Source organism: Ambystoma mexicanum, unplaced genomic scaffold (assembly GCF_040938575.1).
Source record: "Ambystoma mexicanum isolate Mex_15411 unplaced genomic scaffold, UKY_AmexF1_1 Mex_scaf84, whole genome shotgun sequence".
Lineage (NCBI taxonomy): Eukaryota > Metazoa > Chordata > Amphibia > Caudata > Ambystomatidae > Ambystoma > Ambystoma mexicanum.
In genome coordinates this window covers 184,024-208,844 of record NW_027182504.1, presented here as the reverse complement: position 1 = coordinate 208,844, position 24,821 = coordinate 184,024, and the positions used below count along the sequence as shown (strand labels likewise).

Genomic DNA, 24,821 nt, shown 5'->3' with positions numbered 1-24,821 from the left:
ACAATCTTAGCATTTTATGTAATGAGCAACACATTTCTACATTTGAAATACTCCTGATCATCACCTGAAACATAGGGTAAACACCATTAAGCTGTTTAGGATATCTTCGTATGATACAAGCTTTGTTTTACATTCACCCAAGTTCTACTGGTGTTATTATCAGTTTGAAATAGTCCATTGGAAGCTTATATGAATGTTATAAAACTGTGGTGGAAACCAATAATATGCCCTCAATGAAATGTATTAATTTGTACAGCTGCCCAGAAGTGCACTGATGTCATTAGTTCTACAAGTTCCATACAGTCACCCACTCTATCACCTTTTTAAAAAAGGGCAGTTTTCAGCATTCAAGGGTTTATGTCAGTGGTAGAGCGGAGAAGTGCAGTTCAAGAAGTCCCTGTTTCATAACCATGTACCCTCTTCAATTGATCCTGTTAAAATGTTTTTCAACCCAATGCACTGTAAGAAACAATAGGATATATCATCATTTCATATAAAAAAACAATGAACAATTGGGTTTAACTATGCTTTTAGCACAAAATCAACAAACTGCAGTAGAGAAGCAGTTACGCTTTGCAGAATTTGTGCATTTGACAAAAGTTTTTTTTCCATGTTCCAATATCTACATGTGATACGGAATGTATGAATTATTGCAATGGAAACCTCACTGTATTTTACCAAGGCAGATAAAGGACATCGTGTGTACCCCTTATAGTTATAAGGAGGGTTTGGTGGCTGAAAATGCATTGCTTTGATGGTGATTGTATGTTGCTTCTACTTTGCACATATTACTGAATTAATATAGGTGTACATTTCAGATTGGAGGGTATAGCTCAGTGGTAGAGCATTTGACTGCAGATCAAGAGGTCCCTAGTTCAAATCTGGGTGCCCCCATTGTCTAACTGTTTTACCTGTAGAAATATTTTTTTCATTAAATAAATTGAAGTAAACATTTACAATCTTAGCATTTTATGTAATGAGCAACACATTTCTACATTTTGAATACTCCTGATCATCACCTGAAACATAGGGTAAACACCATTAAGCTGTTTAGGATTTCTTCGTATGATACAAGCTTTGTTTTACATTCACCCAAGTTCTACTGCTGTTATTATCAGTTTGAAATAGTCCATTGGAAGCTCATATGAATGTTAGAAAACTGTGGTGGAAACCAATAATATGCCCTCAATGAAATGTATTAATTTGTACAGCTGCCCAGAAGTGCACTGATGTCATTAGTTTTACAAGTTCCATACAGTCACCCACTCTATCACCTTTTTAAAAAAGGGCAGTTTTCAGCATTCAAGGGTTTATGTCAGTGGTAGAGCGTAGGAGTGTGCAGTTCAAGAAGTTCCTGTTTCATAACCATATACTATTTTCAATAGATCATGTTAAAATGTTTTTCAACCCAATGCACTGTAAGAAACAATAAGATATATCATCATTTCATATACAAAACAATGAACAATTGGGTTTAACCATGCTCTTAGCACAAAATCAACAAACTGCAGTAGAGAAGCAGTTACATTTTGCAGAATGTGTGCATTTGACAAAGGTTTTTTTTCCATGTTCCAAGATCTACATGTGATACGAAATTTATGAATTCTTGCAATTGAAACCTCACTGTATTTTACCAAGGCAGAAAACGGACATCTTGTGTACCCCTTATAGTTATAAGGAGGGTTTGGTGGCTGAAAATGCATTGCTTTGATGGTGATTGCATGTTGTTTCCACTTTGTACTTATTACTGAATAAATATAGGTGAACATTTCAGAACTGGGGGAATAGCTCAGCGGTAGAGAATTTGACTGCAGATCAAGAGGTCTCTAATTCAAATCTGGGTGCCCCCTTTTCCAACTGTTTTACCTGTAGAAATATTGTTTTAATTTCAATAAATTGAAGTAAACATTTACAATCTCAGCATTTTATGTAATGAGCAACACATTTCTACATTTGAAATACTTCTGATCATCACCTGAAACATAGGGTAAACACCGTTAAGCTGTTTAGGATTTCTTCGTATGATACACGCTTTGTTTTACATTCACCCACGTTCTACTGGTGTTATTATCAGTTTGAAATAGTCCATTGGAAGCTCATATGAATGTTATAAAACTGTGGTGGAAACCAATAATATGCCCTCAATGAAATGTATTAATTTGTACAGCTGCCCAGAAGTGCACTGATGTCATTAGTTCTACAAGTTCCATACAGTCACCCACTCTATCACCTTTTTAAAAAAGGGCAGTTTTCAGCATTCAAGGGTTTATGTCAGTGGTAGAGCGTAGGAGTGCAGTTCAAGAAGTTCCTGTTTCATAACCATGTACTCTTTTCAATAGATCCTGTTAAAATGTTTTTCAACCCAATGCACTGTAAGAAACAATAAGATATATCATCATTTCATATACAAAACAATGAACAATTTGTTTTAACTATGCTCTTAGCACAAAATAAACAAACTCCAGTTGAGAAGCAGTTACATTTTGCAGAATTTGTGCATTTGACAAAGGTTTTTTTTCCATGTTCCAAGATCTACATGTGATACGAAATGTATGAATTCTTGCAATGGAAACCTCACTGTATTTTCCCAAGGCAGATAAAGGACATCGTGTGTACCCCTTATAGTTATAAGGAGGGTTTGGTGGCTGAAAATGCATTGCTTTGATGGTGATTGCATGTAGCTTCTACTTTGTACATATTACTGAATTAATATAGGTGAACATTTCAGAATTGGGAGAATAGCTCAGCGGTAGAGAATTTGACTGCAGATCAAGAGATCCCTAATTCAAATCTGGGTGCCCCCTTTTCCAACTGTTTTACCTGTAGAAATATTGTTTTAATTTCAATAAATTGAAGTAAACATTTACAATCTCAGCATTTTATGTAATGAGCAACACATTTCTACATTTGAAATACTTCTGATCATCACCTGAAACATAGGGTAAACACCGTTAAGCTGTTTAGGATTTCTTCGTATGATACACGCTGTGTTTTACATTCACCCAAGTTCTACTGGTGATATTATCAGTTTGAAATAGTCCATTGGAAGCTCATATGAATGTTATAAAACTGTGGTGGAAACCAACAATATGCCCTCAATGAAATGTATTAATTTGTACAGCTGACCAGAAGTGCACTGATGTCATTAGTTCTACAAGTTCCATACAGTCACCCAATCTATCACCTTTTTAAAAAAGGACAGTTTTCAGCATTCAAGGGTTTATGTCAGTGGTAGAGCGTAAGAGTGCAGTTCAAGAAGTCCCTGTTTCATAACCATGTACCCTCTTCAATAGATCCTGTTAACATGTTTTTCAACCCAATGCACTGTAAGAAACAATAGGATATATCATCATTTCATATAAAAAACAATGCACAATTGGGTTTAACTATGCTCTTAGCACAAAATAAAAAAACTGCAGCAGAGAAGCAGTTACGTTTTGCAGAATTTGTGCATTTGACAAAAGTTTTTTTCCATGTTCCAAGATCTACATGTGATACGAAATGTATGAATTCTTGCAATGGAAACCTCACTGTATTTTACCAAGGCAGATAAAGGACATCCTTCGCACCCCATATACTTATAAGGAGGGTTTGGTGGCTGAAAATGCATTGCTTTGATGGTGATTGCATGTTGCTTCAACTTTGTACATATTACTGAATTAATAAAGTTGAGCATTTCAGAATTGGGGGTATCTCTCAGTGGTAGAGCATTTGACTGCAGGTCAAGAGGTCCCTAGTTCAAATCTGGGTGCCCCCTTGTCCAACTGTTTTACCTGTAGAAATATTTTTTAAAATAAATTGAAGAAAACATTTACAATCTTAGCATTTTATGTAATGAGCAACACATTTCTACATTTGAAATACTCCTGATCATCACCTGAAACATAGGGTAAACACCATTAAGCTGTTTAGGATTTCTTCGTATGATACAAGCTTTGTTTTACATTCACCCAAGTTCTACTGGTGTTATTATCAGTTTGAAATAGTCCATTGGAAGATCATATGAATGTTATAAAACTGTGGTGGAAACCAATAATATGCCCTCAATGAAATGTATTAATTTGTACAGCTGCCCAGAAGTGCACTGATGTCATTAGTTCTACAAGTTCCATACAGTCACCCACTCTATCACCTTTTTAAAAAAGGGCAGTTTTCAGCATTCAAGGGTTTATGTCAGTGGTAGAGCGTAGGAGTGCAGTTCAAGAAGTTCCTGTTTCATAACCATATACTCTTTTCAATAGATCCTGTTAAAATGTTTTTCAACCCAATGCACTGTAAGAAACAATAAGATATATTATCATTTCATATACAAAACAATGAACAATTGGGTTTAACTATGCTCTTAGCACAACATCAACAAACTGCAGTAGAGAAGCAGTTACATTTTGCAGAATTTGTGCATTTGACAAAGGTTTTTTCCATGTTCCAAGATCTACATGTGATACGAAATGTATGAATTCTTGCAATGGAAACCTCACTGTATTTTACCAAGGCAGATAAAGGACATCGTGTGTACCCCTTATAGTTATGTGTAGGGTTTGGTGGCTGAAAATGCATTGCTTTGATGGTGATTGAATGTTGCTTCCACTTTGTACATATTACTGAATTAATAAAGGTGAACATTTCAGAATTGGGGGTATCGCTCAGTGGTAGAGCATTTGACTGCAGATCAAGAGGTCCCTAGTTCAAATCGGGGTGCCCTCTTGTCCAACTGTTTTACCTGTAGAAATATTTTTTTAATTAAATAAATTGAAGAAAACATTTACAATCCTAGCATTTTATGTAATGAGCAACACATTTCTACATTTGAAATACTCCTGATCATCTCCTGAAACATAGGGTAAACACCATGAAGTTATTTTTGATTTCTTCGTATGATACAAGCTGTGTTTTACATTCACCCAAGTTCTACTAGTGATATTATCAGTTTGAAATAGTCCATTGGAAACTCATATGAATGTTCTAAAACTGTGGTGGAAACCAATAATATGCCCTCAATGAAATGTGTTAATTTTTACAGCTGGCCAGAAGTGCACTGATGTCATTAGTTCTACAAGTTCCATACAGTCAACCACTCTATCACCTTTTTAAAAAAGGGCAGTTTTCAGCATTCAAGGGTTTATGTCAGTGGTACAGCATAGGAGTGCAGTTCAAGAAGTCCCTGTTTCATAACCATATACCCTTTTGAATAGATCCTGTTAAAATGTTTTTCAACCCAATGCACTGTAAGAAACAAAAGATATATCATCATTTCACATACAAAACAATGAACAATTGGGTTTAACTATGCTCTTAGCACAAAATCAACAAACCGCAGTAGAGAAGCAGTTACGTTTTGCAGAATTTGTGCATTTGACAAAAGTTGTTTTTCCATGTTCCAATATCTACATGTGATACGAAATGTATGAATTATTGCAATGGAAACCTCACTGTATTTTACCAAGGCAGATAAAGGACATTGTGTGTACCCCTTATAGTTATAAGGAGGGTTTGGTGGCTGAAAATGCATTGCTTTGATGGTGATTGCATGTTGCTTGAACTTTGTACATATTACTGAATTAATAAAGTTGAACATCTCAGAATTAGGGGTATAGTTCAGTGGTAGAGCATTTGACTGCAGATCAAGAGGTGCTTAGTTCAAATCTGTGTGCCCCCTTGTCCATCTGTTTCACCTTAAAAATATTTTTTTAAATAAATTGAAGAAAACATTCACAATCTTAGCATTTTATGTAATGAGCAACACATTTCTACATTTGAAATACTCCTGATCATCACCTGAAACATAGGGTAAACACCATTAAGCTGTTTAGGATTTCTTCGTATGATACAAGCTGTGTTTTACATTCACCCAAGTTCTACTGGTGATATTATCAGTTTGAAATAGTCCATTGGAAGCTCATATGAATGTTATAAAACTGTGGTGGAAACCAATAATATGCCCTTAATGAAATGTATTAATTTGTACAGCTGACCAGAAGTGCACTGATGTCATTAGTTCTACAAGTTCCATACAGTCACCCACTCTATCACCTTTTTAAAAAAGGGCAGTTTTCAGCATTTAAAGGTTTATGTCAGTGGTAGAGCGTAGGAGTGTAGTTCAAGAGATCCCTGTTTCATAACCATATACCCTCTTCAATAGATCCTGTTAAAATGTTTTTCAACCCAATGCACTGTAAGAAACAATAAGATATATCATCATTTCATATACAAAACAATGAACAATTTGTTTTAACTATGCTCTTAGCACAAAATCAACAAACTGCAGTAGAGAAGCAGTTACATTTTGCGTAATTTGTGCATTTGACAAAGGTTTTTTTTCCATGTTCCAAGATTTACATGTGATACGAAATGTATGAATTCTTGCAATGGAAACCTCACTATATTTTACCAAGGCAGATAAAGGACATCGTGTGTACCCCTTATAGTTATAAGGAGGGTTTGGTGGCTGAAAATGCATTGCTTTGATGGTGATTGCATGTTGCTTCCACTTTGTACATATTACTGAATTAATATAGGTGAACATTTTGGAATGGAGGGTATAGCTCAGTGGTAGAGCATTTGACTGCAGATCAACAGGTCCCTAGTTCAAATCTGGGTGCTCCCTTGTCCAACTGTTTTACCTGTAGAAATCTTTTTTTTAATTAAATAAATTGAAGTAAACATTTACAATCTTAGCATTTTATGTAATGAGCAACACATTTCTACATTTGAAATACTCCTGATCATCACCTGAAACATAGGGTAAACAACATTAAGCTGTTTAGGATTTCTACGTATGATACAAGCTTTGTTTTACATTCACCCACGTTCTACTGGTGTTATTATCAGTTTGAAATAGTCCATTGGAAGCTCATATGAATGTTATAAAACTATGGTGGAAATCAACAATATGCCCTGAAGGAAATGTATTAATTTGTACAGCTGACCAGAAGTGCACTGATGTCATTAGTTCTACAAGTTCCATACAGTCACCCAATCTATCACCTTTTTAAAAAAGGGCAGTTTTCAGCATTCAAGGGTTTATGTCAGTGGTAGAGCGTAGAGGTGCAGTTCAAGAAGTCCCTGTTTCATAACCATATACCCTTTTCAATAGATCCTGTTAAAATGTTTTTCAACCCAATGCACTGTAAGAAACAATAAGATATATCATCATTTCATATACAAAACAATGAACAATTGGGTTTAACCATGCTCTTAGCACAAAATCAACAAACTGCAGTAGAGAAGCAGTTACATTTTGCAGAATTTGTGCATTCGACAAAGGTTTTTTTTCCATGTTCCAAGATCTACATGTGATACGAAATTTATGAATTCTTGCAATGGAAACCTCACTGTATTTTACCAAGGCAGAAAACGGACATCTTGTGTACCCCTTATAGTTATAAGGAGGGTTTGGTGGCTGAAAATGCATTGCTTTGATGGTGATTGCATGTTGCTTCCACTTTGTACATATTACTGAATTAATATAGGTGAACATTTTGGAATGGAGGGTATAGCTCAGTGGTAGAGCATTTGACTGCAGATCAACAGGTTCCTAGTTCAAATCTGGGTGCTCCCTTGTCCAACTGTTTTACCTGTAGAAATCTTTTTTTTAATTAAATAAATTGAAGTAAACATTTACAATCTTAGCATTTTATGTAATGAGCAACACATTTCTACATTTGAAATACTCCTGATCATCACCTGAAACATAGGGTAAACAACATTAAGCTGTTTAGGATTTCTACGTATGATACAAGCTTTGTTTTACATTCACCCACGTTCTACTGGTGTTATTATCAGTTTGAAATAGTCCATTGAAAGCTCATATGAATGTTATAAAACTATGGTGGAAACCAACAATATGCCCTCAAGGAAATGTATTAATTTGTACAGCTGACCAGAAGTGCACTGATGTCATTAGTTCTACAAGTTCCATACAGTCACCCACTCTATCACCTTTTTAATAAAGGGCAGTTTTCAGCATTCAAGGGTTTATGTCAGTGGTAGAGCGTAGGGGTGCAGTTCAAGAAGTCCCTGTTTCATAACCATATACCCTTTTCAATTGATCCTGTTAAAATGTTTTTCAACCCAATGCACTGTAAGAAACAATAAGATATATAATCATTTCATATACAAAACAATGAACAATTGGGTTTAACCATGCTCTTAGCACAAAATCAACAAACTGCAGTAGAGAAGCAGTTACATTTTGCAGAATTTGTGCATTCGACAAAGGTTTTTTTTCCATGTTCCAAGATCTACATGTGATACAAAATTTATGAATTCTTGCAATGGAAACCTCACTGTATTTTACCAAGGCAGAAAACAGACATCTTGTGTACCCCTTATAGTTATAAGGAGGTTTTGGTGGCTGAAAATGCATTGCTTTGATGGTGATTGCATGTTGCTTCCACTTTGTACATATTACTGAATTAATATAGGTGAACATTTTGGAATGGAGGGTATAGCTCAGTGGTAGAGCATTTGACTGCAGATCAACAGGTCCCTAGTTCAAATCTGGGTGCTCCCTTGTCCAACTGTTTTACCTGTAGAAATCTTTTTTTTAATTAAATAAATTGAAGTAAACATTTACAATCTTAGCATTTTATGTAATGAGCAACACATTTCTACATTTGAAATACTCCTGATCATCACCTGAAACATAGGGTAAACAACATTAAGCTGTTTAGGATTTCTACGTATGATACAAGCTTTGTTTTACATTCACCCACGTTCTACTGGTGTTATTATCAGTTTGAAATAGTCCATTGGAAGCTCATATGAATGTTATAAAACTATGGTGGAAATCAACAATATGCCCTGAAGGAAATGTATTAATTTGTACAGCTGACCAGAAGTGCACTGATGTCATTAGTTCTACAAGTTCCATACAGTCACCCAATCTATCACCTTTTTAAAAAAGGGCAGTTTTCAGCATTCAAAGGTTTATGTCAGTGGTAGAGCGTAGAGGTGCAGTTCAAGAAGTCCCTGTTTCATAACCATATACCCTTTTCAATAGATCCTGTTAAAATGTTTTTCAACCCAATGCACTGTAAGAAACAATAAGATATATCATCATTTCATATACAAAACAATGAACAATTGGGTTTAACCATGCTCTTAGCACAAAATCAACAAACTGCAGTAGAGAAGCAGTTACATTTTGCAGAATTTGTGCATTCGACAAAGGTTTTTTTTCCATGTTCCAAGATCTACATGTGATACGAAATTTATGAATTCTTGCAATGGAAACCTCACTGTATTTTACCAAGGCAGAAAACGGACATCTTGTGTACCCCTTATAGTTATAAGGAGGGTTTGGTGGCTGAAAATGCATTGCTTTGATGGTGATTGCATGTTGCTTCCACTTTGTACATATTACTGAATTAATATAGGTGAACATTTTGGAATGGAGGGTATAGCTCAGTGGTAGAGCATTTGACTGCAGATCAACAGGTTCCTAGTTCAAATCTGGGTGCTCCCTTGTCCAACTGTTTTACCTGTAGAAATCTTTTTTTTAATTAAATAAATTGAAGTAAACATTTACAATCTTAGCATTTTATGTAATGAGCAACACATTTCTACATTTGAAATACTCCTGATCATCACCTGAAACATAGGGTAAACAACATTAAGCTGTTTAGGATTTCTACGTATGATACAAGCTTTGTTTTACATTCACCCACGTTCTACTGGTGTTATTATCAGTTTGAAATAGTCCATTGAAAGCTCATATGAATGTTATAAAACTATGGTGGAAACCAACAATATGCCCTCAAGGAAATGTATTAATTTGTACAGCTGACCAGAAGTGCACTGATGTCATTAGTTCTACAAGTTCCATACAGTCACCCAATCTATCACCTTTTTAAAAAAGGGCAGTTTTCAGCATTCAAGGGTTTATGTCAGTGGTAGAGCGTAGGAGTGCAGTTCAAGAAGTCCCTGTTTCATAACCATGTACCCTCTTCAATAGATCCTGTTAAAATGTTTTTCAACCCAATGCACTGTAAGAAACAATAGGATATATCATCATTTCATATGAAAAAACAATGAACAATTGGGTTTAACTATGCTCTTAGGACAAAATCAACAAACTGCATTAGAGAAGCAGTTACGTTTTGCAGAATTTGTGCATTTGACAAACGTTTTTTTTCCATGTTCCAATATCTACATGTGATACGAAATGTATGAATTATTGCAATGGAAACCTCACTGTATTTTACCAAGGCAGATAAAGGACATTGTGTGTACCCCTTATAGTTATAAGGAGGGTTTGGTGGCTGAAAATGCATTGCTTTGATGGTGATTGCATGTTGCTTCAACTTTGTACATATTACTGAATTAATAAAGTTGAACATTTCAGAATTGGGGGTATAGTTCAGTGGTAGAGCATTTGACTGCAGATCAAGAGGTGCTTAGTTCAAATCTGTGTGCCCCCTTGTCCATCTGTTTCACCGTAAAAATATTTTTTTAAATAAATTGAAGAAAACATTCACAATCTTAGCATTTTATGTAATGAGCAACACATTTCTACATTTGAAATACTCCTGATCATCACCTGAAACATAGGGTAAACACCATTAAGCTGTTTAGGATTTCTTCGTATGATACAAGCTGTATTTTACATTCACCCAAGTTCTACTGGTGATATTATCAGTTTGAAATAGTCCATTGGAAGCTCATATGAATGTTATAAAACTGTGGTGGAAACCAATAATATGCCCTTAATGAAATGTATTAATTTGTACAGCTGACCAGAAGTGCACTGATGTCATTAGTTCTACAAGTTCCATACAGTCACCCACTCTATCACCTTTTTAAAAAAGGGCAGTTTTCAGCATTTAAGGGTTTATGTCAGTGGTAGAGCGTAGGAGTGTAGTTCAAGAGATCCCTGTTTCATAACCATATACCCTCTTCAATAGATCCTGTTAAAATGTTTTTCAACCCAATGCACTGTAAGAAACAATAGGATATATCATCATTTCATATACAAAACAATGCACAATTGGGTGTAACTATGCTCTTAGCACAAAATCCAAAAACTGCAGCAGAGAAGCAGTTACGTTTTGCAGAATTTGTGCATTTGACAAAAGTTTTTTTTCCATGTTCCAAGATCTACATGTGATACGAAATGTATGAATTCTTGCACTGGAAACCTCACTGTATTTTACCAAGGCAGATAAAGGACATCGTGTGTACCCCTTATAGTTATGTGGAGGGTTTGGTGGCTGAAAATGCATTGCTTTGATGGTGATTGAATGTTGCTTCCACTTTGTACATATTACTGAATTAATAAAGGTGAACATTTCAGAACTGGGGGTATAGCTCAGTGGTGGAGCACTTAACTACAGATCAAGAAGTCCCTAGTTCAAATCTGGTTGCCCCCTTGTCCAACTGTTTTACCTGTAGAAATATTTTTTTAATTAAATCAATTGAAGAAAACATTTACAATCTTAGCATTTTATGTAATGAGCAACACATTTCTACATTTGAAATACTCCTGATCATCTCCTGAAACATAGGGTAAACACCATGAAGCTGTTTTTGATTTGTTCGTATGATACAAGCTGTGTTTTACATTCACCCAAGTTCTACTGGTGATATTATCAGTTTGAAATAGTCCATTGGAAGCTCATATGAATGTTATAAAACTGTGGTGGAAACCAATAATATGCCCTCAATGAAATGTATTAATTTGTACAGCTGCCCAGAAGTGCACTGATGTCATTAGTTCTACAAGTTCCATACAGTCACCCACTCTATCACCTTTTTTAAAAAGGGCAGTTTTCAGCATTCAAGGGTTTAACTCAGTGGTAGAGCATAGGAGTGCAGTTCAAGAAGTCCCTGTTTCATAACCATGTACCCTCTTCAATAGATCCTGTTAAAATGTTTTTCAACCAAATGCACTGTAAGAAACAAAAGGATATATCATCATTTCATATAAAAAACAATGAACAATTGGGTTTAACTATGCTCTTAGCACAAAATCAACAAACTGCAGTAGAGAAGCAGTTACGTTTTGCAGAATTTGTGCATTTGACAAAAGTTTTTTTTCCATGTTCCAATATCTACATGTGATACGAAATTTATGAATTATTGCAATGGAAACCTCACTGTATTTTACCAAGGCAGATAAAGGACATCGTGTGTACCCCTTATAGTTATAAGGAGGGTTTGGTGGCTGAAATTGCATTGCTTTGATGGTGATTGTATGTTGCTTCTACGTTGAACATATTACTGAATTAATATAGGTGATCATTTCAGACTTGAGTGTATAGCTCAGCGGTAGAGCATTTGACTGCAGATCAAGAGGTCACAAGTTCAAATCTGGGTGCCCCCATTGTCTAACTGTTTTACCTGTAGAAATATTTTTTTAATTAAATAAATTGAAGTAAACATTTACAATCTTAGCATTTTATGTAATGAGCAACACATTTCTACATTTGAAATACTCCTGATCATCACCTGAAACATAGGGTAAACACCATTAAGCTGTTTAGGATTTCTTTGTATGATACAAGCTTTGTTTTACATTCACCCAAGTTCTACTGGTGTTATTATCAGTTTGAAATAGTCCATTGGAAGATCATATGAATGTTATAAAACTGTGGTGGAAACCAATAATATGCCCTCAATGAAATGTATTAATTTGTACAGCTGCCCAGAAGTGCACTGATGTCATTAGTTCTACAAGTTCCATACAGTCACCCACTCTATCACCTTTTTAAAAAAGGGCAGTTTTCAGCATTCAAGGGTTTATGTCAGTGGTAGAGCGTAGGAGTGCAGTTCAAGAAGTTCCTGTTTCATAACCATATACTCTTTTCAATAGATCCTGTTAAAATGTTTTTCAACCCAATGCACTGTAAGAAACAATAAGATATATCATCATTTCATATACAAAACAATGAACAATTGGGTTTAACTATGCTCTTAGCACAACATCAACAAACTGCAGTAGAGAAGCAGTTACATTTTGCAGAATTTGTGCATTTGACAAAGGTTTTTTCCATGTTCCAAGATCTACATGTGATACGAAATGTATGAATTCTTGCAATGGAAACCTCACTGTATTTTACCAAGGCAGATAAAGGACATCCTTCGCACCCCATATACTTATAAGGAGGGTTTGGTGGCTGAAAATGCATTGCTTTGATGGTGATTGCATGTTGCTTCAACTTTGTACATATTACTGAATTAATAAAGTTGAACATTTCAGAAATGGGGGTATCGCTCAGTGGTAGAGCATTTGACTGCAGATCAAAAGCTCCCTAGTTCAAATCTGGGTGCCCTCTTGTCCAACTGTTTTACCTGTAGAAATATTTTTTAAAATAAATTGAAGAAAACATTTACAATCTTAGCATTTTATGTAATGAGCAACACATTGCTACATTTGAAATACACCTGATCATCTCCTGAAACATAGGGTAAACACCATTAAGCTGTTTAGGATTTCTTCGTATGATACAAGCTGTGTTTTACATTCACCCAGGTTCTACTAGTGATATTATCAGTTTGAAATAGTCCAGTGGAAACTCATATGGATGTTATAAAACTGTGGTGGAAACCAATAATATGCCCTCAATGAAATGTATTAATTTGTACAGCTGACCAGAAGTGCACTGATGTCATTAGTTCTACAAGTTCCATACAGTCACCCACTCTATCACCTTTTTAAAAAAGTGCAGTTTTCAGCATTCAAGGGTTTATGTCAGTGGTAGAGCGTAAGAGTGCAGTTCAAGAAGTCCCTGTTTCATAACCATGTACCCTCTTCAATAGATCCTGTTAAAATGTTTTTCAACCAAATGCACTGTAAGAAACACAAGGATATATCATCATTTCATATAAAAAACAATGAACAATTGGATTTAACTATGCTCTTAGCACAAAATCAACAAACTGCAGTAGAGAAGCAGTAACGTTTTGCAGAATTTGTGCATTTGACAAAAGTTTTTTTTCCATGTTCCAATATCTACATGTGATATGAAATTTATGAATTATTGCAATGGAAACCTCACTGTATTTTGCCAAGGCAGATAAAGGACATCGTGTTTACCCCTTGTAGTTATAAGGAGGGTTTGGTGGCTGAAAATCTATTGCTTTAATGGTGATTGCATGTTGCTTCTACTTTGTACATATTACTGAATTAATATAGGTGAACATTTCAGAATTGGGGGTATAGCTCAGTGGTAGAGCATTTGACTGCAGGTCAAGAAGTCCCTCGTCCAAATCTGGGTGCCCCCTTGTCCAACTGTTTTACCTGTAGAAATATGTTTTTAATTAAATAAATTGAAGAAAACATTTACAATCTTAGCATTTTATGTAATGAGCAACACATTTCTACATTTGAAATACTCCTGATCATCTCCTGAAACATAGGGTAAACACCATGAAGCTGTTTTGGATTTTTTCGTATGATACAAGCTGTGTTTTACATTCACCCAAGTTCTACTGGTGATATTATCAGTTTGAAATAGTCCATTGGTAGCTCATATGAATGTTATAAAACTGTGGTGGAAACCAAAAATATGCCCTCAATGAAATGTGTTAATTTGTACAGCTGGCCAGAAGTGCACTGATGTCATTAGTTCTACAAGTTCCATACAGTCACCCACGCTATCACCTTTTTAAAAAAGGGCAGTTTTCAGCATTCAAGGGTTTATGTCAGTGGTACAGCATAGGAGTGCAGTTCAAGAAGTCCCTGTTTCATAACCATATACCCTTTTGAATAGATCCTGTTAAAATGTTTTTCAACCCAATGCACTGTAAGAAACAAAAGATATATCATCATTTCACATACAAAACAATGAACAATTGGGTTTAACTATGCTATTAGCACAAAATCATCAAACTGCAGTAGAGAAGCAGTTACGTTTTGCAGAATTTGTGCATTTGACAAACGTTTTTTTTCCATGTTCCAATATCTACATGTGATACGAAATGTATGAATTATTGCAATGGAAACCTCACTGTATTTTACCAAGGCAGATAAAGGACATTGTGTGTACCCCTTATAGTTATAAGGAGGGTTTGGTGGCTGAAAATGCATTGCTTTGATGGTGATTGCATGTTGCTTCAACTTTGTACATATTACTGAATTAATAAAGTTGAACATTTCAGAATTAGGGGTATAGTTCAGTGGTAGAGCATTTGACTGCAGATCAAGAAGTGCTTAGTTCAAATCTGTGTGCCCCCTTGTCCATCTGTTTCACCTTAAAAATATTTTTTTAAATAAATTGAAGAAAACATTCACAATCTTAGCATTTTATGTAATGAGCAACACATTTCTACATTTGAAATACTCCTGATCATCACCTGAAACATAGGGTAAACACCATTAAGCTGTTTAGGATTTCTTCATATGATACAAGCTGTGTTTTACATTCACCCAAGTTCTACTGGTGATATTATCAGTTTGAAATAGTCCATTGGAAGCTCATATGAATGTTATAAAACTGTGGTGGAAACCAATAATATGCCCTTAACGAAATGTATTAATTTGTACAGCTGACCAGAAGTGCACTGATGTCATTAGTTCTACAAGTTCCATACAGTCACCCACTCTATCACCTTTTTAAAAAAGGGCAGTTTTCAGCATTTAAGGGTTTATGTCAGTGGTAGAGCGTAGGAGTGTAGTTCAAGAGATCCCTGTTTCATAACCATATACCCTCTTCAATAGATCCTGTTAAAATGTTTTTCAACCCAATGCACTGTAAGAAACAATAGGATATATCATCATTTCATATACAAAACAATGAACAATTGGGTTCATCTATGCTCTTAGCACAAAATCAACAAACTGCAGTAGAGAAGCAGTTACGTTTTGCAGAATTTGTGCATTTGACAAAAGTTTTTTTCCATGTTCCAAGATCTACATGTGATACGAAATGTATGAATTCTTGCAATGGAAACCTCACTGTATTTTACCAAGGCAGATAAAGGACATCTTGTGTACCCCTTATAGTTATGTGTAGGGTTTGGTGGCTGAAAATGCATTGCTTTGATGGTGATTGAATGTTGCTTCCACTTTGTACATATTACTGAATTAATAAAGGTGAACATTTCAGAATTGGGGGTATCGCTCAGTGATAGAGCATTTGACTGTAGATCAAGAGGTCCCTAGTTCAAATCGGGGTGCCCTCTTGTCCAACTGTTTTACCTGTAGAAATATTTTTTTAATTACATAAATTGAAGAAAACATTTACAATCCTAGCATTTTATGTAATGAGCAACACATTTCTACATTTGAAATACTCCTGATCATCTCCTGAAACATAGGGTAAACACCATGAAGTTATTTTTGATTTCTTCGTATGATACAAGCTGTGTTTTACATTCACCGAAGTTCTACTGGTGATATTATCAGTTTGAAATAGTCCATTGGAAACTCATATGAATGTTCTAAAACTGTGGTGGAAACCAATAATATTCCCTCAATGAAATGTGTTAATTTGTAGAGCTGGCCAGAAGTGCACTGATGTCATTAGTTCTACAAGTTCCATACAGTCACCCACTCTATCACCTTTTTAAAAAAGGGCAGTTTTCAGCATTCAAGGGTTTATGTCAGTGGTACAGCATAGGAGTGCAGTTCAAGAAGTCCCTGTTTCATAACCATATACCCTTTTGAATAGATCCTGTTAAAATGTTTTTCAACCGAATGCACTGTAAGAAACAAAAGATATATCATCATTTCACATACAAAACAATGAACAATTGGGTTTAACTATGCTCTTAGCACAAAATCAACAAACTGCAGTAGAGAAGCAGTTACGTTTTGCAGAATTTGTGCATTTGACAAAAGTTGTTTTTCCATGTTCCAAGATCTACATGTGATACGAAATGTATGAATTCCTGCAATGGAAACCTCACTGTATTTTACCAAGGCAGATAAAGGACATCTTGTGTACCCCTTAAAGTTATAAGGAGGGTTTGGTGGCTGAAAATGCATTGCTTTGATGGTGATTGCATGTTGCTTCCACTTTGTACATATTACTGAATTAATAAAGGTGAACATTTCAGAACTGGGGCTATAGCTCAGTGGTGGAGCATTTGACTGCAGATCAAGAGGTCGCCAGTTCAAATCTGGGTGCCCCCTTGTCCAACTGTTTTACCTGTAGAAATCTTTTTTTAATTAAATAAATTGAAGTAAAAATGTACAATCTTAGCATTTTATGTAATGAGCAACACATTTATACATTTGAAATACTCCTGATCATCACCTGAAACATAGGGTAAACACCATTAAGCTGTTTAGGATTTCTTCGTATGATACAAGCTGTGTTTTACATTCACCCAAGTTCTTCTGGTGATATTATCAGTTTGAAATAGTCCATTGGAAGCTCATATGAATGTTATAAAACTGTGGTGGAAACCAATAATATGCCCTTAATGAAATGTATTAATTTGTACAGCTGACCAGAAGTGCACTGATGTCATTAGTTCTACAAGTTCCATACAGTCACCCACTCTATCACCTTTTTAAAAAAGGGCAGTTTTCAGCATTCAAGGGTTTATGTCAGTGGTAGAGCGTAGGAGTGCAGTTCAAGAAGTTCCTGTTTCATAACCATATACCGTTTTCAATAGATCCTGTTAAAATGTTTTTCAACCCAATGCACTCTAAGAAACAATAAGATATATCAACATTTCATATACAAAACAATGCACAATGGTGTTTAACTATGCTCTTAGCACAAAATCAAAAAACTGCAGTAGAGAAGCAGTTACATTTTGTAGAATTTGTGCATTTGACAAATGTTTTTTTTTCCATGTTCCAAGATCTACGTGTGATACGAAATTTATGAATTCTTGCAATGGAAACCTCACTGTATTTTACCAAGGCAGAAAACGGACATCTTGTGTACCCCTTATAGTTATAAGGAGGGTTTGGTGGCTGAAAATGCATTGCTTTGATGGTGATTGCATGTTGCTTCCACTTTGTACATATTACTGAATTAATATAGGTAAACATTTTGGAATGGAGGGTATAGCTCAGTGGTAGAGCATTTGACTGCAGATCAACAGGTCCCTAGTTCAAATCTGGATGCTCCCTTGTCCAACTGTTTTACCTGTAGAAATCTTTTTTTTAATTAAATAAATTGAAGTAAACATTTACAATCTTAGCATTTTATGTAATGAGCAACACATTTCTACATTTGAAATACTCCTGATCATCACCTGAAACATAGGGTAAACAACATTAAGCTGTTTAGGATTTCTTCGTATGATACAAGCTTTGTTTTACATTCACCCACGTTCTACTGGTGTTATTATCAGTTTGAAATAGTCCATTGGAAGCTCATATGAATGTTATAAAACTGTGGTGGAAACCAACAATATGCCCTCAAGGAAATGTATTAATTTGTACAGCTGACCAGAAGTGCACTGATGTCATTAGTTCTACAAGTTCCATACAGTCACCCAATCTATCACCTTTTTAAAAAAGGGCAGTTTTCAGCATTCAAGGGTTTATGTCAGTGGTAGAGCGTAGGAGTGCAGTTCAAGAAGTCCCTGTTTCATAACCATATACCCTCTTCAATAGATCCTGTTAAAATGTTTTTCACCCCAATGCACTGTAAGAAACAATAAGATATATCACCATTTCATATACAAAACAATGAACAATTGGGTTTAACTATGCTCTTAGCACAAAATCAACAAACTGCAGTAGAGAAGCAGTTACGTTTTGCAGAATTTGTGCATTTGACAAAAGTTTTTTTCCATGTTCCAAGATCTACATGTGATACGAAATTTATGAATTCTTGCAATGGAAACCTCACTGTGTTTTACCAAGGCAGATAAATGACATCTTGTGTACCCCTTATAGTTATAAGGAGGGTTTGGTGGCTGAAAATGCATTGCTTTGATGGTGATTGCATGTTGCTTCCACTTTGTACATATTACTGAATTAAGAAAGGTGAACGTTTCAGAACTGGGGGTATAGCTCAGTGGTGGAGCATTTGACTGCAGATCAAGAGGTCGCCAGTTCAAATCTGGTTGCCCCCTTGTCAAACTGTTCTACCTGTAGAAATGTTTTTTTAATTAAATAAATTGAAGTAAAAATGTACAATCTTAGCATCTACATTTGAAATACTCCTGATCATCACCTGAAACATAGGGTAAACACCATTAAGCTGTTTAGGATTTCTTCGTATGATACAAGCTGTGTTTTACATTCACCCAAGTTCTACTGGTGATATTATCAGTTTGAAATAGTCCATTGGAAGCTCATATGAATGTTATAAAACTGTGGTGGAAACCAATAATATGCCCTTAACGAAATGTATTAATTTGTACAGCTGACCAGAAGTGCACTGATGTCATTAGTTCTACAAGTTCCATACAGTCACCCACTCTATCACCTTTTTAAAAAAGGGCAGTTTTCAGCATTTAAGGGTTTATGTCAGTGGTAGAGCGTAGGAGTGTAGTTCAAGAGATCCCTGTTTCATAACCATATACCCTCTTCAATAGATCCTGTTAAAATGTTTTTCAACCCAATGCACTGTAAGAAACAATAGGATATATCATCATTTCATATACAAAACAATGAACAATTGGGTTCATCTATGCTCTTAGCACAAAATCAACAAACTGCAGTAGAGAAGCAGTTACGTTTTGCAGAATTTGTGCATTTGACAAAAGTTTTTTTCCATGTTCCAAGATCTACATGTGATACGAAATGTATGAATTCTTGCAATGGAAACCTCACTGTATTTTACCAAGGCAGATAAAGGACATCTTGTGTACCCCTTATAGTTATGTGTAGGGTTTGGTGGCTGAAAATGCATTGCTTTGATGGTGATTGAATGTTGCTTCCACTTTGTACATATTACTGAATTAATAAAGGTGAACATTTCAGAATTGGGGGTATCGCTCAGTGATAGAGCATTTGACTGTAGATCAAGAGGTCCCTAGTTCAAATCGGGGTGCCCTCTTGTCCAACTGTTTTACCTGTAGAAATATTTTTTTAATTACATAAATTGAAGAAAACATTTACAATCCTAGCATTTTATGTAATGAGCAACACATTTCTACATTTGAAATACTCCTGATCATCTCCTGAAACATAGGGTAAACACCATGAAGTTATTTTTGATTTCTTCGTATGATACAAGCTGTGTTTTACATTCACCGAAGTTCTACTGGTGATATTATCAGTTTGAAATAGTCCATTGGAAACTCATATGAATGTTCTAAAACTGTGGTGGAAACCAATAATATTCCCTCAATGAAATGTGTTAATTTGTAGAGCTGGCCAGAAGTGCACTGATGTCATTAGTTCTACAAGTTCCATACAGTCACCCACTCTATCACCTTTTTAAAAAAGGGCAGTTTTCAGCATTCAAGGGTTTATGTCAGTGGTACAGCATAGGAGTGCAGTTCAAGAAGTCCCTGTTTCATAACCATATACCCTTTTGAATAGATCCTGTTAAAATGTTTTTCAACCGAATGCACTGTAAGAAACAAAAGATATATCATCATTTCACATACAAAACAATGAACAATTGGGTTTAACTATGCTCTTAGCACAAAATCAACAAACTGCAGTAGAGAAGCAGTTACGTTTTGCAGAATTTGTGCATTTGACAAAAGTTGTTTTTCCATGTTCCAAGATCTACATGTGATACGAAATGTATGAATTCCTGCAATGGAAACCTCACTGTATTTTACCAAGGCAGATAAAGGACATCTTGTGTACCCCTTAAAGTTATAAGGAGGGTTTGGTGGCTGAAAATGCATTGCTTTGATGGTGATTGCATGTTGCTTCCACTTTGTACATATTACTGAATTAATAAAGGTGAACATTTCAGAACTGGGGCTATAGCTCAGTGGTGGAGCATTTGACTGCAGATCAAGAGGTCGCCAGTTCAAATCTGGGTGCCCCCTTGTCCAACTGTTTTACCTGTAGAAATCTTTTTTTAATTAAATAAATTGAAGTAAAAATGTACAATCTTAGCATTTTATGTAATGAGCAACACATTTATACATTTGAAATACTCCTGATCATCACCTGAAACATAGGGTAAACACCATTAAGCTGTTTAGGATTTCTTCGTATGATACAAGCTGTGTTTTACATTCACCCAAGTTCTTCTGGTGATATTATCAGTTTGAAATAGTCCATTGGAAGCTCATATGAATGTTATAAAACTGTGGTGGAAACCAATAATATGCCCTTAATGAAATGTATTAATTTGTACAGCTGACCAGAAGTGCACTGATGTCATTAGTTCTACAAGTTCCATACAGTCACCCACTCTATCACCTTTTTAAAAAAGGGCAGTTTTCAGCATTCAAGGGTTTATGTCAGTGGTAGAGCGTAGGAGTGCAGTTCAAGAAGTTCCTGTTTCATAACCATATACCGTTTTCAATAGATCCTGTTAAAATGTTTTTCAACCCAATGCACTCTAAGAAACAATAAGATATATCAACATTTCATATACAAAACAATGCACAATGGTGTTTAACTATGCTCTTAGCACAAAATCAAAAAACTGCAGTAGAGAAGCAGTTACATTTTGTAGAATTTGTGCATTTGACAAATGTTTTTTTTTCCATGTTCCAAGATCTACGTGTGATACGAAATTTATGAATTCTTGCAATGGAAACCTCACTGTATTTTACCAAGGCAGAAAACGGACATCTTGTGTACCCCTTATAGTTATAAGGAGGGTTTGGTGGCTGAAAATGCATTGCTTTGATGGTGATTGCATGTTGCTTCCACTTTGTACATATTACTGAATTAATATAGGTAAACATTTTGGAATGGAGGGTATAGCTCAGTGGTAGAGCATTTGACTGCAGATCAACAGGTCCCTAGTTCAAATCTGGATGCTCCCTTGTCCAACTGTTTTACCTGTAGAAATCTTTTTTTTAATTAAATAAATTGAAGTAAACATTTACAATCTTAGCATTTTATGTAATGAGCAACACATTTCTACATTTGAAATACTCCTGATCATCACCTGAAACATAGGGTAAACAACATTAAGCTGTTTAGGATTTCTTCGTATGATACAAGCTTTGTTTTACATTCACCCACGTTCTACTGGTGTTATTATCAGTTTGAAATAGTCCATTGGAAGCTCATATGAATGTTATAAAACTGTGGTGGAAACCAACAATATGCCCTCAAGGAAATGTATTAATTTGTACAGCTGACCAGAAGTGCACTGATGTCATTAGTTCTACAAGTTCCATACAGTCACCCAATCTATCACCTTTTTAAAAAAGGGCAGTTTTCAGCATTCAAGGGTTTATGTCAGTGGTAGAGCGTAGGAGTGCAGTTCAAGAAGTCCCTGTTTCATAACCATATACCCTCTTCAATAGATCCTGTTAAAATGTTTTTCACCCCAATGCACTGTAAGAAACAATAAGATATATCACCATTTCATATACAAAACAATGAACAATTGGGTTTAACTATGCTCTTAGCACAAAATCAACAAACTGCAGTAGAGAAGCAGTTACGTTTTGCAGAATTTGTGCATTTGACAAAAGTTTTTTTCCATGTTCCAAGATCTACATGTGATACGAAATTTATGAATTCTTGCAATGGAAACCTCACTGTGTTTTACCAAGGCAGATAAATGACATCTTGTGTACCCCTTATAGTTATAAGGAGGGTTTGGTGGCTGAAAATGCATTGCTTTGATGGTGATTGCATGTTGCTTCCACTTTGTACATATTACTGAATTAAGAAAGGTGAACGTTTCAGAACTGGGGGTATAGCTCAGTGGTGGAGCATTTGACTGCAGATCAAGAGGTCGCCAGTTCAAATCTGGTTGCCCCCTTGTCAAACTGTTCTACCTGTAGAAATGTTTTTTTAATTAAATAAATTGAAGTAAAAATGTACAATCTTAGCATCTACATTTGAAATACTCCTGATCATCACCTGAAACATAGGGTAAACACCATTAAGCTGTTTAGGATTTCTTCGTATGATACAAGCTGTGTTTTACATTCACCCAAGTTCTACTGGTGATATTATCAGTTTGAAATAGTCCATTGGAAGCTCATATGAATGTTATAAAACTGTGGTGGAAACCAATAATATGCCCTTAATGAAATGTATTAATTTGTACAGCTGACCAGAAGTGCACTGATGTCATTAGTTCTACAAGTTCCATACAGTCACCCACTCTATCACCTTTTTAAAAAAGGGCAGTTTTCAGCATTTAAGGGTTTATGTCAGTGGTAGAGCGTAGGAGTGTAGTTCAAGAGATCCCTGTTTCATAACCATATACCCTCTTCAATAGATCCTGTTAAAATGTTTTTCAACCCAATGCACTGTAAGAAACAATAGGATATATCATCATTTCATATACAAAACAATGCACAATTGGGTTTAACTATGCTCTTAGCACAAAATCAAAAAACTGCAGCAGAGAAGCAGTTACATTTTGCAGAATTTGTGCATTTGACAAAAGTTTTTTTTCCATGTTCCAAGATCTACATGTGATACGAAATTTATGAATTCTTGCAATGGAAACCTCACTGTGTTTTACCAAGGCAGATAAAGGACATCTTGTGTACCCCTTATAGTTATAAGGAGGGTTTGGTGGCTGAAAATGCATTGCTTTGATGGTGATTGCATGTTGCTTGCACTTTGTACATATTACTGAATAAATAAAGGTGATCATTTCAGAGCTGGGGGTATAGCTCAGTGGTAGTGCATTTGACTGCAGATCAAGAGGTTCCTAGTTCAAATCTGGGTGCCCCCTTGTCCAACTGTTTTACCTGTAGAAATATTTTTTTAATTAAATAAATTGAAGTAAACATTTACAATCTTAGCATTTTATGTAATGAGCAACACATTTCTACATTTGAAATACTCCTGATCATCACCTGAAACATAGGGTAAACACCATTAAGCTGTTTCGGATTTCTTTGTATGATACAAGCTTTGTTTTACATTCACCCAAGTTCTACTGGTGTTATTATCAGTTTGAAATAGTCCATTGGAAGATCATATGAATGTTATAAAACTGTGGTGGAAACCAATAATATGCCCTCAATGAAATGTATTAATTTGTACAGCTGCCCAGAAGTGCACTGATGTCATTAGTTCTACAAGTTCCATACAGTCACCCACTCTATCACCTTTTTAAAAAAGGGCAGTTTTCAGCATTCAAGGGTTTATGTCAGTGGTAGAGCGTAGGAGTGCAGTTCAAGAAGTTCCTGTTTCATAACCATATACTCTTTTCAATAGATCCTGTTAAAATGTTTTTCAACCCAATGCACTGTCACTGTAAGAAACAATAAGATATATCATCATTTCATATACAAAACAATGAACAATTTGTTTTAACTATGCTCTTAGCACAAAATCAACAAACTGCAGTAGAGAAGCAGTTACATTTTGCGGAATTTGTGCATTTGACAAAGGTTTTTTTTCCATGTTCCAATATCTACATGTGATACAAAATGTATGAATTCTTGCAATGGAAACCTCACTGTATTTTACCAAGGCAGATAAAGGACATCCTTCGCACCCCATATACTTATAAGGAGGGTTTGGTGGCTGAAAATGCATTGCTTTGATGGTGAGTGCATGTTGCTTCAACTTTGTACATATTACTGAATTAATAAAGTTGAACATTTCAGAATTGGGGGTGTCTCTCAGTGGTAGAGCATTTGACTGTAGGTCAAGAGGTCCCTAGTTCAAATCTGGGTGCCCCCTTGTCCAACTGTTTTACCTGTAGAAATATTTTTTAAAATAAATTGAAGAAAACATTTACAATCTTAGCATTTTATGTAATGAGCAACACATTTCTACATTTGAAATACTCCTGATCATCTCCTGAAACATAGGGTAAACACCATTAAGCTGTTTAGGATTTCTT

General features: G+C 35.4%; 1 non-coding gene across 1 annotated transcript; it reads left to right on the top strand.

Moving 5' to 3' along the window:
* Positions 1-821: 821 nt before the first annotated feature.
* On the top strand, positions 822-894 carry TRNAC-GCA (transfer RNA cysteine (anticodon GCA)). The gene has a single exon. It is a non-coding gene; the product is annotated as a tRNA-Cys (tRNA).
* The last annotated feature ends 23,927 nt before the right edge of the window (positions 895-24,821 follow it).